Source organism: Cicer arietinum, chromosome 2, assembly GCF_000331145.2.
Source record: "Cicer arietinum cultivar CDC Frontier isolate Library 1 chromosome 2, Cicar.CDCFrontier_v2.0, whole genome shotgun sequence".
NCBI classification, from domain to species: Eukaryota; Viridiplantae; Streptophyta; class Magnoliopsida; order Fabales; family Fabaceae; genus Cicer; species Cicer arietinum.
The window spans coordinates 38,947,717-38,961,854 of record NC_021161.2 but is presented as its reverse complement, the minus strand read 5'-3'; positions in this window follow the sequence as shown (position 1 = coordinate 38,961,854).

Here is a 14,138-nt window from a genome sequence, read left to right as displayed (position 1 = left end):
TAACACATTCCAGCTAATATTCAAATTAACAACATTCAAAATAAAAAAGGATACACTAGATAAGTTGACACTTCCAACATTAGGATCTAGACCAAATTTGGCAATATAGTCTTCAACCTGATTTTTGTTACTGCATTTATATAGGTGGTATAATATGGATAGGAAATGGATTTCAGCCAATCGATTGTCAAAAGAGTATGAAATTGGAGTGAAGGAGTTTGTTGAGTTTGCAGTGAAGAATGCAAAAGATCCAAATAGAGTAGTTTGTCCTTGTTTAAAATGTTGTTTTGGAAAACGTGTTAGAGAAGATGAATTAGAAGGACATCTAGTATGTAATGGAATTGATCAAAGCTACACATGTTGGATAAGACATGGTGAGAAAAAAAAAAAGGAAACATTAATTTTGAGAATAGTTCGACATATCAGTCTCCATGATACCACTGATAAAAGCTCCAGTTTCAACTTCAACAAATACAACATTATAACTACAAAAGAAATTTTCTCCGATTAATTTAGATTTAATTTTAATAGTTTAATATTTGTTCTTAATTTTCACCAATTAGAGTTTGTCGATGTTTCATCATATTACTGTAATATTTTTTTTTTTAGGAAACTTTGCAAACGTTTAAGTATTAGTGTAACTTGAGCTTATATTTTTACTTGATAAAAGATATGTTGCCAGATGATAATGAACTTCCCAGTCGGACCTACGAGGCTAAACGGATTTTGTGTTCTATTGGAATGAGTTACGAAAGGATTCATGCGTGTCCTAACGATTGCATTTTATTTCGAAACGAATATGAACTACTTAAGGCGTGTCCGAAATGCAATGTCTCTCGATATAAGAAGAAAGAATCTACTCCAGCAAAAGTCGTGTGGTATTTTCCTATAATACCAAGATTTAGGCGCATGTATCGCAGTGAAGAAGATTCAAAACACTTGACATGGCATGCAGATGAAAGAATTAGAGATGGAATGTTTCGACACCCTGCAGATTCCCCACAATGGGCAAAAATTGATCACGAGTATCCTGAATTCGGGATAGAGTCAAGAAATCTAAGACTTGCACTTTCTACTGATGGAATGAATCCACATGGTCTTCAAAGCATCTCACATAGCACGTGGCCTGTGATTTTGGTAATATATAACCTACCTCCATGGTTATGTATGAAGCGTAAGTTTATGATGTTGTCTCTGTTAATTTCTGGACCCAAACAACCGGGGAATGATATCGACGTATACTTGACTCCTCTAATCGAAGATTTAAAAAGTATGTGGGAGACAAGTGTGGAAGTTTATGATGGGTATAGGAAAAAGTGTTTCAATTTGAGGGCTATGTTGTTCAGCACAATTAATGATTTTCCAGCATATGGTAATTTATCAGGATATAGCATTAAAGGTCAGTGTGCATGTCCTATATGTGAAGAGAGTACAAATTGGATGCGGTTGAAACATTGTAAGAAGAATGTGTTTCTTGGACATCGTAGATTTTTACCTTATAGTCATCAGTATCGTGGGTGGAGAAATGCATTCAATGGAAAATCAGAGGAAGGTAAAGCTCCTTTAGCACCGACTGGATATCAAATACTTGAAAAAGTACAAGGTTTGACCAATAAATTTGGCAAACCTTTTGCGGGAGAGCTGGTGAAAACTGGGTGGAAGAAAAAGTCAATTTTCTTTGAATTGCCATATTGGAAGTCATTGTATGTAAGACATTTCCTCGATGTGATGCATATTGAAAAAAATGTATTTGAAAGTGTTATTGGTACGTTACTCAATGTTCCAGGAAAGTCTAAAGATGGCGTCAATGCAAGATTGGACTTGGTCGATATGGGAATAAGAAATGAACTGGCTCCAGTAAAGAAAGGAAATCGCACATATCTACCTCCAGCCGCTCATACTCTATCTAGAAAGGAAAAAATTGTTTTATGTAAATTTCTACACGAAGTTAAAGTTCCAGAAGGATACTCTTCGAACATTAAAAATTTGGTTTGTATGAAAGACCTCAAGTTAAAAGGTTTGAAGACCCATGATTGTCATATTATAATGGAGCATTTGCTACCAATAGGTATACGTTCCATTTTACCTGAAAAAGTTCGACTAGCCTTAACTAGATTATGTTTCTTCTTCAGGGAAATTTGTAGTAAAGTGATCGACCCTCAGAAATTACCGACATTGCAGAGGGAAATTGTTGTTACTTTGTGTGAGCTTGAAATGTATTTCCCACCATCGTTTTTTGATATAATGGTTCACCTTACTGTTCATCTGGTTAAGGAGACACAACTTTGTGGGCCAGCTTATATGAGATGGATGTATCCGATAGAACGATATATGAAAATATTAAAAGGGTACGTAAAAAGTAGAAGTCGACCAGAAGGTTGTATTGCTGAACGATACATTGTTGAAGAGGCTGCTGAATTTTGTACTGAATATCTGTCCAATGTTGAATCCATAGGGCTTCCCATGTCTCGTCATTCGGGAAGACTATCAGGAGAAGGGATAACTGGAAGGAGACTACTGACTATATCAAGGACAGAATGGGAGCAGGCACAATTGTATGTTCTGCACAATGATGATGAGGTTCAACCGTATGTTACAATACACATTGATCAGTTATCTCGTTTGAACATGAATAGGAATCAAAATTGGATAACTCGAGAGCACAATCGAAGTTTTGTAACATGGTTAAAAAATCACATAATGTCAAAATTTGATATAGACCCCGGATCAATTTCAAATAGATTGAGGTGGCTAGCAAATGGTCCGAGCTTACATGTCTTTTCTTACACTGGTTATGTTATTAACGGCTACACATTTTATACCAAAGAACAAGATGATCAGACCACTATGCAAAATAGTGGAGTCACTCTCGTAGCTGAAGCGATGCATGTCTCAAGTGCAAAAGACAAAAACCCAATATATGCAAATCTATCATATTTTGGGGTTATCGAGCGCATATGGGAGTTAGACTACACAATGTTTCGTGTTCCCATATTTGGTTGCAAGTGGGTCGATAATAATAATGGCGTTCGGATTGATGAGTCAGGATTCTTGCTTGTCGATTTTAATAGGGTGGGATACAAAGACGAGCCTTTTATTTTAGCGTCGCAAGCTCAACAAGTGTTTTATGTCACTGATCCTTCTAATGATAAATGGTCTGTTGTCCTATCGACCAATAAAATAAGTGATGATAACAATAATGATGAAGATGTTGGTAATGATCTTTTATTTGCAACATCACAACAACCACATGAAATTGATTCAACTGATGATGGTTTATATCTTAGAGATGATCATGATGAGGGAATTTGGATTAATCCATCGTTTCGTATTGTAAATGGACAAACAAATGTGAATGTCACCAGGAAAAGAAGAAGGGCATCTTAATGTATATATATGTTTAATTGTTTTATATAAGCTATGCATGTAATCTGAACTGTGTTATTGTAAATATGCATGTAATCTGAATTGAGTGTTTTATACTAAGTTCTGATTAATTTATTTTCTGATTAATTTATTTTCTGCTTATATTTAGCTTGATTTGAGTGTTTTATACCAAGTTCATGTAACAATGAGTGTTTTATATTTAGCTTGATTTACATGAACTGAACTGAATATAAATTAGTAATTTACATGAACTGAACTGAACTGAATAGAGAGATTCTCTTTTGCTCAGTGCATATATATATATAGATTCTTCAGAATACTCATTTCTAATAATTCATCATCTCCTAAAGTATTGTGATAAAGACAATGATAACAATATTTTTAATCCAATAAACAATGATAAAAATGTTTTTAATGTCATCCCAACCCAAATAAACCAAACACAAAAATAAAATAAAGAGACATTTTACAGCGCTTATCTTAAAAAGCGCTGTAAAAGATCCTTTTAAAAATAAAATAATGAGTGTTTTATACCTTTTACAGCGCTTTTCACACAAAGCGCTGTAAACGACTCTTTTGAAAGTGAGTAAAAAAGACATTTTACAGCGCTTATTTGACAAAGCGCTGTAAAAAAGCTTTAAAAATAATATTCATCAGACACCTAATTTCTTCAAACACCTTGTACGCATCATGGGAATCCAAAAAACATCAGACACAAACCCATTTCTTCAAACACCTTGTACGCATCATGGGAATCCAAAAAACATCAGACACAAACCCATTTCTTCAAACACCTTGTACGCATCATGGGAATCCCCAAAAACACCAGACACAAACCCATTTTTCGCAACATGGCAATGATCCTGAATACCAATTAAGTTTCGATTTAAGAAGGAAAGAGAATGTAAAGAGATAAAAAGGGTGTTGAGGTGGAGATTGAATTGTGAAAGAGTAAGCTTTGATGTTTGTGAAGAAGATGCATAAAAGGAGAAGAGTTTGGTGAAGAGGAAGGGATTTTTGTGGTGACCAGTTACTACTATGTGGGTTTTGCATGCATGTTGAGCTTGTTTAAAAAATAACATAACATAACAAAACACAAAAACAATAAGGCCTTTTACAGCGCTTATTTGGAAAAAGCGCTGTAAAAGAGCCTTTTAAAATTAACATAAAGAGACATTTTAGAGCGCTTATGTGGAAAAGCGCTGTAAAAGGCTTTAAAAAACATTCATATAACATAATAACACACGGAGGTCTTTTACAGCGCTTATTTGGGAAAAGCGCTGTAAAAGAGCCTCTTAAAATTAACATAAAGAGACATTTTAGAGCGCTTATGTGTAAAAGCGCTGTAAAAGGCATTCAAATAACATAATAACACACGGAGGTCTTTTACAGCGCTTATTTGAAAAAAGCGCTGTAAAAGAGCCTTTTAAAAATTTAACTAAAGAAGCCTTTTAGAGCGCTTATGTGTGAAAGCGCTGTAAAAGGCATTCATATAACATAATAACACACGGAGGTCTTTTACAGCGCTTATTTGAAAAAAGCGCTGTAAAAGAGCCTTTTAAAAATTTAACTAAAGAAGCCTTTTAGAGCGCTTATGTGTGAAAGCGCTGTAAAAGGCATTCATATAACATAATAACACACGGAGGTCTTTTACAGCGCTTATTTGAAAAAAGCGCTGTAAAAGGCATTCAAATAACATAATAACACACGGAGGTCTTTTACAGCGCTTATTTGAAAAAAGCGCTGTAAAAGGCATTCAAATAACATAATAACACACGGAGGTCTTTTACAGCGCTTATTTGAAAAAAGCGCTGTAAAAGAGCCTTTTAAAAATTTAACTAAAGAAGCCTTTTAGAGCGCTTTACAAAATAAGCGCTGTAAAAGGCTTATAAAAAGCGCTGTAAAAGTGTTACGTATATATAACAGTTACCTCTTCAGTTTCCTCTTCATTACGTAACCTTCATCTCAACCTTCATTTCTTCTCTTCTTTTGCAAACCCTATCATCCCGTCCTTTACGAACCTTATTTCCACGATCATCTCCTTCATTTCGAACCTTATTTCCATCCAAGATCATCTCTCCCATTTCACACAATATATTTTCATTGAAATACGTAACCCTCATTACGTATTTCTTCAAACCGTATTTCTGTGAACCATATTTCTGTGAACTTTCTGCAAACCCTCTTTTCTTTGCATTTCGTCTTTCTTCGAACCATCATTATTCAGGTATTGATGTTATTAAATTTTTGTAATCATTAGAATGCATGTTGAGCTTTTTTAAGATATACTGATACATGTTGAGTTTGTTTATAATAATGCATGATCCATGTTGAGCTTGTTGATGTTATACTAAAGTGCATGTTGAACTTGTTGTAGTTAAATGGATACAAACAAAGATTTAGAAGTTCAAAATGAAGAAGTTGGCACCTCTAAGACTTACGAAAAAGAAGTCAAACGTGGTGCAACTATCATGCAAAGGGTGATTAAAGCACGGAGCAGTGGCATTAAATTTGAGGTATACTATATATACTCTGTTTGCTGTGTGTTTTTTTATCTTTTTTTAGGGTTTAGGGCATGTACTTACTATATGAGTTTATTAGGTTGGCTGGAACGAGAGTGGTCAGCCAGTTGACCCCAACAGCTCCATGTTTGTAAGCTACATTGGGGCTGTTGTTCGTCAAAATGTCCCAATAACAATAGACAACTGGAGAGATAAGGCGTTGAAGGATGCCAAAGATATCATCTGGAATGACATTCAAGTAAATATTTTGATCTACTCTTTTGTCATTTATAATTTTTTTTCTGTAAAATACATTACTTATAATTGTTTTCATTGCAGACCACTTTTGTTCTTGATGAGGAACGAAAGTCATATGTTTTGAGAGTTGCTGGGAAAATCCATCGTGGATTTAGATCCCATCTCTCAAATTTCTATCTAAAAGATAGAGAAGGAAACACAAATGCTGAACCTCCAAAGATATATCAACATTATATATCAAAGGATGAATGGAGTGCATTTGTTTCCAAACGTTCTGACCCGGCGTTTGTCGTAAGTGATTAATTTATTAGCATTTGTGTTTTATTATTCATATTCGTAGCGTATTTTAAATTTTTACACAATTGCTATTTTTTTTTTATATAGAATATTAGTAAGGCAAATCGCGAACGGGCAAGCAACCCAAAACACCCATACAAGAAATCACGTATGGGATATGCACGCCTTGAACAAAAAATTGTAAGTAATTAAACATCACTTGTAATTTGTATTATAAACTATAGTGTGTAACTAATTTGTATTATTTTGTTTATGATTTTAACGAATAGAGAAAAGACACCCAAGCCGATCAACCCTTGGGTCGTCATATCTTATGGAAGGAAGCGCGTGTTAACAAAGAAGGAGTGGTTGATAATGAAAATGTCAAGAAAGTTGTAGAACTTTGTGTAAGTATATTATCACTTTAATATTTTTTAATATTGTATTTTAAAAATGCTATTGAACTTATCTTTTTAATGTTACATGTATTTTAGGAAACTATTGAACAAAGTTCTGAAACTCAAGAGGGCAACAAGGATACGTGCAGGGACATTCTTGGGAAAGTGTTTAATGTCCCTGAGTATTCCGGTCGAGTGAGGGGGAAAGGATTTGGCGTAACTCCCAAAAGCTTTTTTCCTCAAGAGAAGCGCCAAAAACCTTCCAACGAGGAAGTATTAGAGAAGCTCAGAATCTTATCGGAGCAAGTGGCACTCTTGGTGAATACGAATAAAGACAAGCAACTTCCGGTTCAGCTCCAACCTGAAATACAAATGGAGAGTGAAACCGGGAGTTGCAACGTCGGTTTGAAGAGTATTCCCGAGGTAATTAATTACTTACTACTTACTTGCTTATGTAATTACTTATGTATTAAACAAACTTATATATTAACTGTACTTATGTTTTAACTATTGATGTAGGGTGTCACTACATGTGTCCTATACTTGTCCTCGCCGACTCAACGGAAGGTGGGAAAAGGAATATTGCACAATACTTCGGGAGAAGTATTGCACAATATTCCGATCCCCGCGGGCCATGTCAAAGTATCGCCTACGGTTGCTTTCGAACCAACTGCACCGTTGCCCATACCGGACAACGATGGAGATATGAAGTTCTTAAGCGACGCTATTGGCAGTTACGTGGCATGGCCCACACACCTTGTTGCCCTCGAAAAAAAGATTCCCAAGGACAAATCAGTTACATCTCCCGAAAAGGTTTGTCACATTTATTGCCTAAGGTTTTTTATTTTTTCAGATTCAATAAACTAACATTTTACCTCATTTTTGTAGGTCCAAATAAATAAACCACCCCTACAGCCAAAAAAAGGCAGCAGACCTCAAAAATTGGAGGTTAATAGGGCTGCCAAACTACAAAGGCTGGAGGGTAATAAAGCTGCAAAACTTGCAGCAACAAAAAATCTGGATCGGGGAAAATCGGTCGCTGCTGCTGCTGCTCCTAATAAAAGTCAGCCACGCCTTGGTAAATACGGGGCGTGTCTTGACATCCAAATAAAAAGGAACATGGGCAGCAGCAACGATTCGCCCATTGTACAAATGAATCAAGACATCTTTGGAGATGAGTATATTGAATACCTCGAAAAGGAGCAAATGTACGATCTTCTCGAACATAAGGAGCTGAGTGTTACTGTAATCAGCTTGTACATAAGGTAAAAAATACTTTTAATTGCATTTATTTGTAATTAATTAAATGTATTGGTAATTAATCTAGTTTAAAATTTTCATTGAAGGTTTTTGTACGAGAAGGTCGTGTGCACGAGGAAACTGTCAAATAAATACTCATTCTTGTCTCCGCATAAGATGTCGATGTTCAAACTCGATCCAGACAATGTAAAACACTACATTGTAGATATGTTTTTAAGAAATAAAGAAAGTGATAAATTGTTCTTGGCACCATATAATTCAGGGTACGTAATTTTATCTTTTTTAATTGATGAGAATTTAATTTATTAGTTGTCTATAAACAAAATTGCTTAACCAATTTTTTGTTGTTGTAGGGCACATTGGGTGCTATTTGCAATCAATGCGGTCTCTGAAGTGATATACTATTTGGATCCCGTGCACGGCGATTACACCAATCACCCCGGAATAAAGAATATGCTCGACACGTAAGTAATATTCATTTATTTCTTACATATATATATTTATATATATATATATATAAATATATATATGTAAGAAATAAATGAATATTACTTACGTGTCGAGCATATTCTTTATTCCGGGGTGATTGGTGTAATCGCCGTGCACGGGATCCAAATAGTATATCACTTCAGAGACCGCATTGATTGCAAATAGCACCCAATGTGCCCTACAACAACAAAAAATTGGTTAAGCAATTTTGTTTATAGACAACTAATAAATTAAATTCTCATCAATTAAAAAAGATAAAATTACGTACCCTGAATTATATGGTGCCAAGAACAATTTATCACTTTCTTTATTTCTTAAAAACATATCTACAATGTAGTGTTTTACATTGTCTGGATCGAGTTTGAACATCGACATCTTATGCGGAGACAAGAATGAGTATTTATTTGACAGTTTCCTCGTGCACACGACCTTCTCGTACAAAAACCTTCAATGAAAATTTTAAACTAGATTAATTACCAATACATTTAATTAATTACAAATAAATGCAATTAAAAGTATTTTTTACCTTATGTACAAGCTGATTACAGTAACACTCAGCTCCTTATGTTCGAGAAGATCGTACATTTGCTCCTTTTCGAGGTACTCAATATACTCATCTCCAAAGATGTCTTGATTCATTTGTACAATGGGCGAATCGTTGCTGCTGCCCATGTTCCTTTTTATTTGGATGTCAAGACACGCCCCGTATTTACCAAGGCGTGGCTGACTTTTATTAGGAGCAGCAGCAGCAGCGACCGATTTTCCCCGATCCAGATTTTTTGTTGCTGCAAGTTTTGCAGCTTTATTACCCTCCAGCCTTTGTAGTTTGGCAGCCCTATTAACCTCCAATTTTTGAGGTCTGCTGCCTTTTTTTGGCTGTAGGGGTGGTTTATTTATTTGGACCTACAAAAATGAGGTAAAATGTTAGTTTATTGAATCTGAAAAAATAAAAAACCTTAGGCAATAAATGTGACAAACCTTTTCGGGAGATGTAACTGATTTGTCCTTGGGAATCTTTTTTTCGAGGGCAACAAGGTGTGTGGGCCATGCCACGTAACTGCCAATAGCGTCGCTTAAGAACTTCATATCTCCATCGTTGTCCGGTATGGGCAACGGTGCAGTTGGTTCGAAAGCAACCGTAGGCGATACTTTGACATGGCCCGCGGGGATCGGAATATTGTGCAATACTTCTCCCGAAGTATTGTACAATATTCCTTTTCTAAAAAAAAAAAAAAAACACATTTTACAGCGCTTTTTTTAAAAAGCGCTGTAAAATGTTGTTCTAAAGCGCTTTAATGGTGCACCTTCTACAGCGCTTTCGTGAGAAAGCGCTGTAATATGTACAAGAAAAGCGCTGTAAAATGCAGACCCATAATATGAAATTATGGGTGGGCATATTACAGCGCTTTTTCGAGAAAGCGCTGTAATATGCACACCCATATATGAAATTATGGGTGGGCATATTACAGCGCTTTTTCGAGAAAGCGCTGTAATATGTACACCCATAACTCATATGACGGGGTGCATATTACAGCGCTTTTTCGAGAAAGCGCTGTAATATGTACGCCCATATATGAAATTATGGGTGGGCATATTACAGCGCTTTTGTGAGAAAGCGCTGTAATATGCACACCCATAACTCATATGACGGGGTGCATATTACAGCGCTTGTTGTGAAGAAGCGCTGTAAAATGTGCATAACAAGCGCGCGTTGTATTTACATGTTTTATAGCGCTTTTATAAAAGCGCTGTTGTATCATTTACAGCGCTCGTTTCCACAGCGCTTATTTTTTTGAAAAAGCGCTGTAAATGGCTTAAAAATAGCGCTGTAAAAGCCGTTTTTTCGCGTAGTGCACTCACTAACAATACAAAAAGTCTCTTATTGCCATTGTTGAGAGATTGAGCTTCAACTAATTCATTGTGCCAGTAATTAAGATATATTACCAAATGAAGTAAAAGATAGTTTGATACATGGATGATGACAATGAATGTTAAAGCAAATTTACAGCAGAGATAAAAACCACTAATTCAAAAAGCATGCGATGAGTTGGATGGAAGTGGAGATAATAAGATTCTCACACTTATAGCAAAGCAATGAACAACTTGAATATCTTTCTATCTTCTTCTTTGTACTTCCTATACAAATACACAAAGACGACGTGCTGTATCTGAATATTTAGAAATATATATATATAGATATATATATATATCATAGATACTATTTTGATTATATATTATATATATATGTCTATATTTTTCGTGTATATATTTTGATATTTATATTTAAAGTTACATTATTTGGTCAATATGTCGACTATTTATTAATAATATCTACTATTTATTATCAATAAAAATATCTTTTTCTAAGTAATAAAAAGAACCTAAAATATTATTTACATATCCCGTATCTTCTATCAAAATAACTAGACATATTAATATTATTTAAGTAATATGCTTGAGGTGGAAACTGAAAATATAACAAGTTGAATATATTTGATTTAAAATATAAGCATAAATAAGTCAAATAACATAGAAATGTAAACCAAATACATTAAATTTATTTAATTCATTTTTTCTTATACCTTGATATAGAGTAGTACTATATACAATTACTTATAATAATATACTAATAAATTAATATATTAATATTAATTAATTCAATGGTACTCTGAAAAAGTAGTAATGTAATATTAAAATTAAAAGAAACGTGGTTGAATTCGGTTTCCATGACTCAGGATCAATGATGAGTTGAAGTTTACTCATATGAATCAAAATGTGTAAATATATTGTTCATTAGATTAACCTTTAAAATTTACAAAACTTACATTATTTTACATTGTATTAGACACGTGTCTAATAGTCTATGAGCCACAATAAGAATATAAAGCAGTATACAACTAATTAACAAGGATTTTATCAAAGAAATGAAATTGATAAAGACATAGGAAAGAGGTAGAAAAAATTAATGGAATGTTATTATTTTTCAAAAATATGATTAATTAAAGTGGTACTAATAATTATTATATTTTATAATTGTTTTAAAGATATTTAAATTTTATTCTTTCAAGTTATAAAATTAAGTTTTTATCTTTAACACAAAAAAAAAAAAATTTAACTCTTAACTCATAAATAACAGTTTAAATATTATTAATTAATTAACCAACTCTCAAATACAAATTTACAACATAGCAAATATATAGAAAAGTTAAAGTATCAATGTACTAACTATTTTACTTTTATGATTCACGGTAAAGAAATAAAGTATTATTAACTTTAACACAAGTTCTCAAATTAGAAGGCTTACTTTCACATATCAAGTGAGCAAATAAGTCAATGCTCAATTATGTAATGGGGAAAATAATTTATAAACTAATTAATAATAGTAAGATAGCTCTAACGGAGAAACTTATACTGAGATTTAAATAACTAAATATTTTGGAAAAGTGGCCTATTAATTATCTTCAAAGTTAGATAAGTGTCCCACAATATTTTGGAATTTATTATAGGTCGATTAATTTTTCTAGTCCCCCACCCCACCCTATGTTGGTTTGCATGGAAGTATGAAAAGCTAGAGATGCATGCATGCATCAGACCAACATGCATTTCAAAAAGCTAACATGCATTTAAAAGGACAAGATTCCTAACCTTATAATAGCAAATATTGAACTCACACACTTTGATCTCATGCAAGGGAGGAGAAAGGCACTTTAAGCAAAAGCATTCATTAATGGTGGTCGTGTCACTCACTAACTTATATGCATTGCTTTGAAATGTACAACAGCATCTCATACAAAAAGTCTCTTAATATTGCCATTGTTAAGAGATGGAGCTTCAACCATTTCTTAATACCACAATAATCAAGATACAAAACTAAATGAAGTAAAAGTTGGATTCATTTCATACATGGATGATGATGACAATGCTAAAGCAAATGAAAGCACTAATTGTAAAAGCACGGGTAGATAATTAGATTCTAACTTCTCACTTAATACCAAAGCAATGAAAACACCCTCTCACTTGGATGCATCTTCTTACTCTATAAATACATAAACTTCACTTCACAATTATCACAATTATCACAACTCCCCTTCTTCCTTTATCATATACTTCACTTTTCTTACGATATACCTACACACTTCTTCCTCCATATTTCTGTAACCTTTCCACTTCTCTAAACTTCATTTCGTATGCATCATATTGATAGTAATAGCTCACTCACCTTCTTCCTCTATATCATATACATATGCTTAATTTGCTCTATATATCATTTTTCTATAGATATACCTACATACTTCTTCCTTCATATTTATATAACCTTCCATCTACTCCATCAATCTACAAGTCTCAAAAAATATTTTCATTTATATTAAGACCAAACACTCCACCACTATCCTAAAAAAGTCCATGACATATCCATCTCTTCTGGTTCCATCTACACTAAAAACCTCTTGTTACATATAAAAATCTTTCGCTCAACTATGCTATATAATTTGTGTGTATTTTGTAGTTTTAATATATCATCAACACTCATTCATTTCTTTTTATTTGACAGATAGAGGAGGAAACACATATATAGTTGACTTTCAATCAACCATAATAGTTATTACTATCATTATTTTTAAACAATTATGCTAATATTATTAATTATTATATATATATATATATATATATATATATATATATATTATCAGCACATACATTACTTATATACTATTCTTTATATAAGTTTCATACTCCAACTACTTTTGTTTTTCATTTCTAGCTCTTAGATATTTTATATTATGTTCAATTAAAAAGATAAAATTAACACCCAAACGTTAAATTATTTTCACACATGCACGCAAAGGAGATGTTTTTCATTTAATGAAAATTTTAAGTTTTTTTTCTCATACTTTAAATCTGTGAGAATTTCTTAATTTATGCTCTTCATTTTTAAATAATTTATTTGTATAATAATATATATTTAAAATCTCTAACTTGTTAGCAGATGATGTACATTGAAAGTTCAATTTACATTCATTTTCGACACATAAAAACATCAAAGTCAATATAAAATCTTATAACATCCTTCCTAGCTGATAGGCTTTACTCACTAAGCTTTCAATAGTCTTTTATTTCTTGTTGTTATTTACTAATAACATTCTTTATTTTCAGATATTTGATAATCCTTATCACTTGTTGTTGCACTAACAAGATCCTTGATCACATTCTTCTATTACTTGGTATTAATGCTATATACTATATATACACACCAGTTACTCATAAAAAATATATACTTTTTTTCCTCCACTATGAACCCAATATTTCAATGATGAACTTCTGATATGAAGAATAAATTTTGTATATATAAGAAAAAACTAATGTTTGTGCTCACTTATTTACATGTATGTCACTAATATCTTTTATTGTTTTCATTTGTTAGTTTTAAAAACAATAAATGTGAGAATAGTTTTAGTCTTTTAAAAAGCCGTTTATATGAAGCAGATCAAAACATTTTTTTCATTGGTAGATTTTTAAAAACAAAAATAGTTTTGAATACTGTTACGAGAGTTTAGCCTTGCTGTTTCTT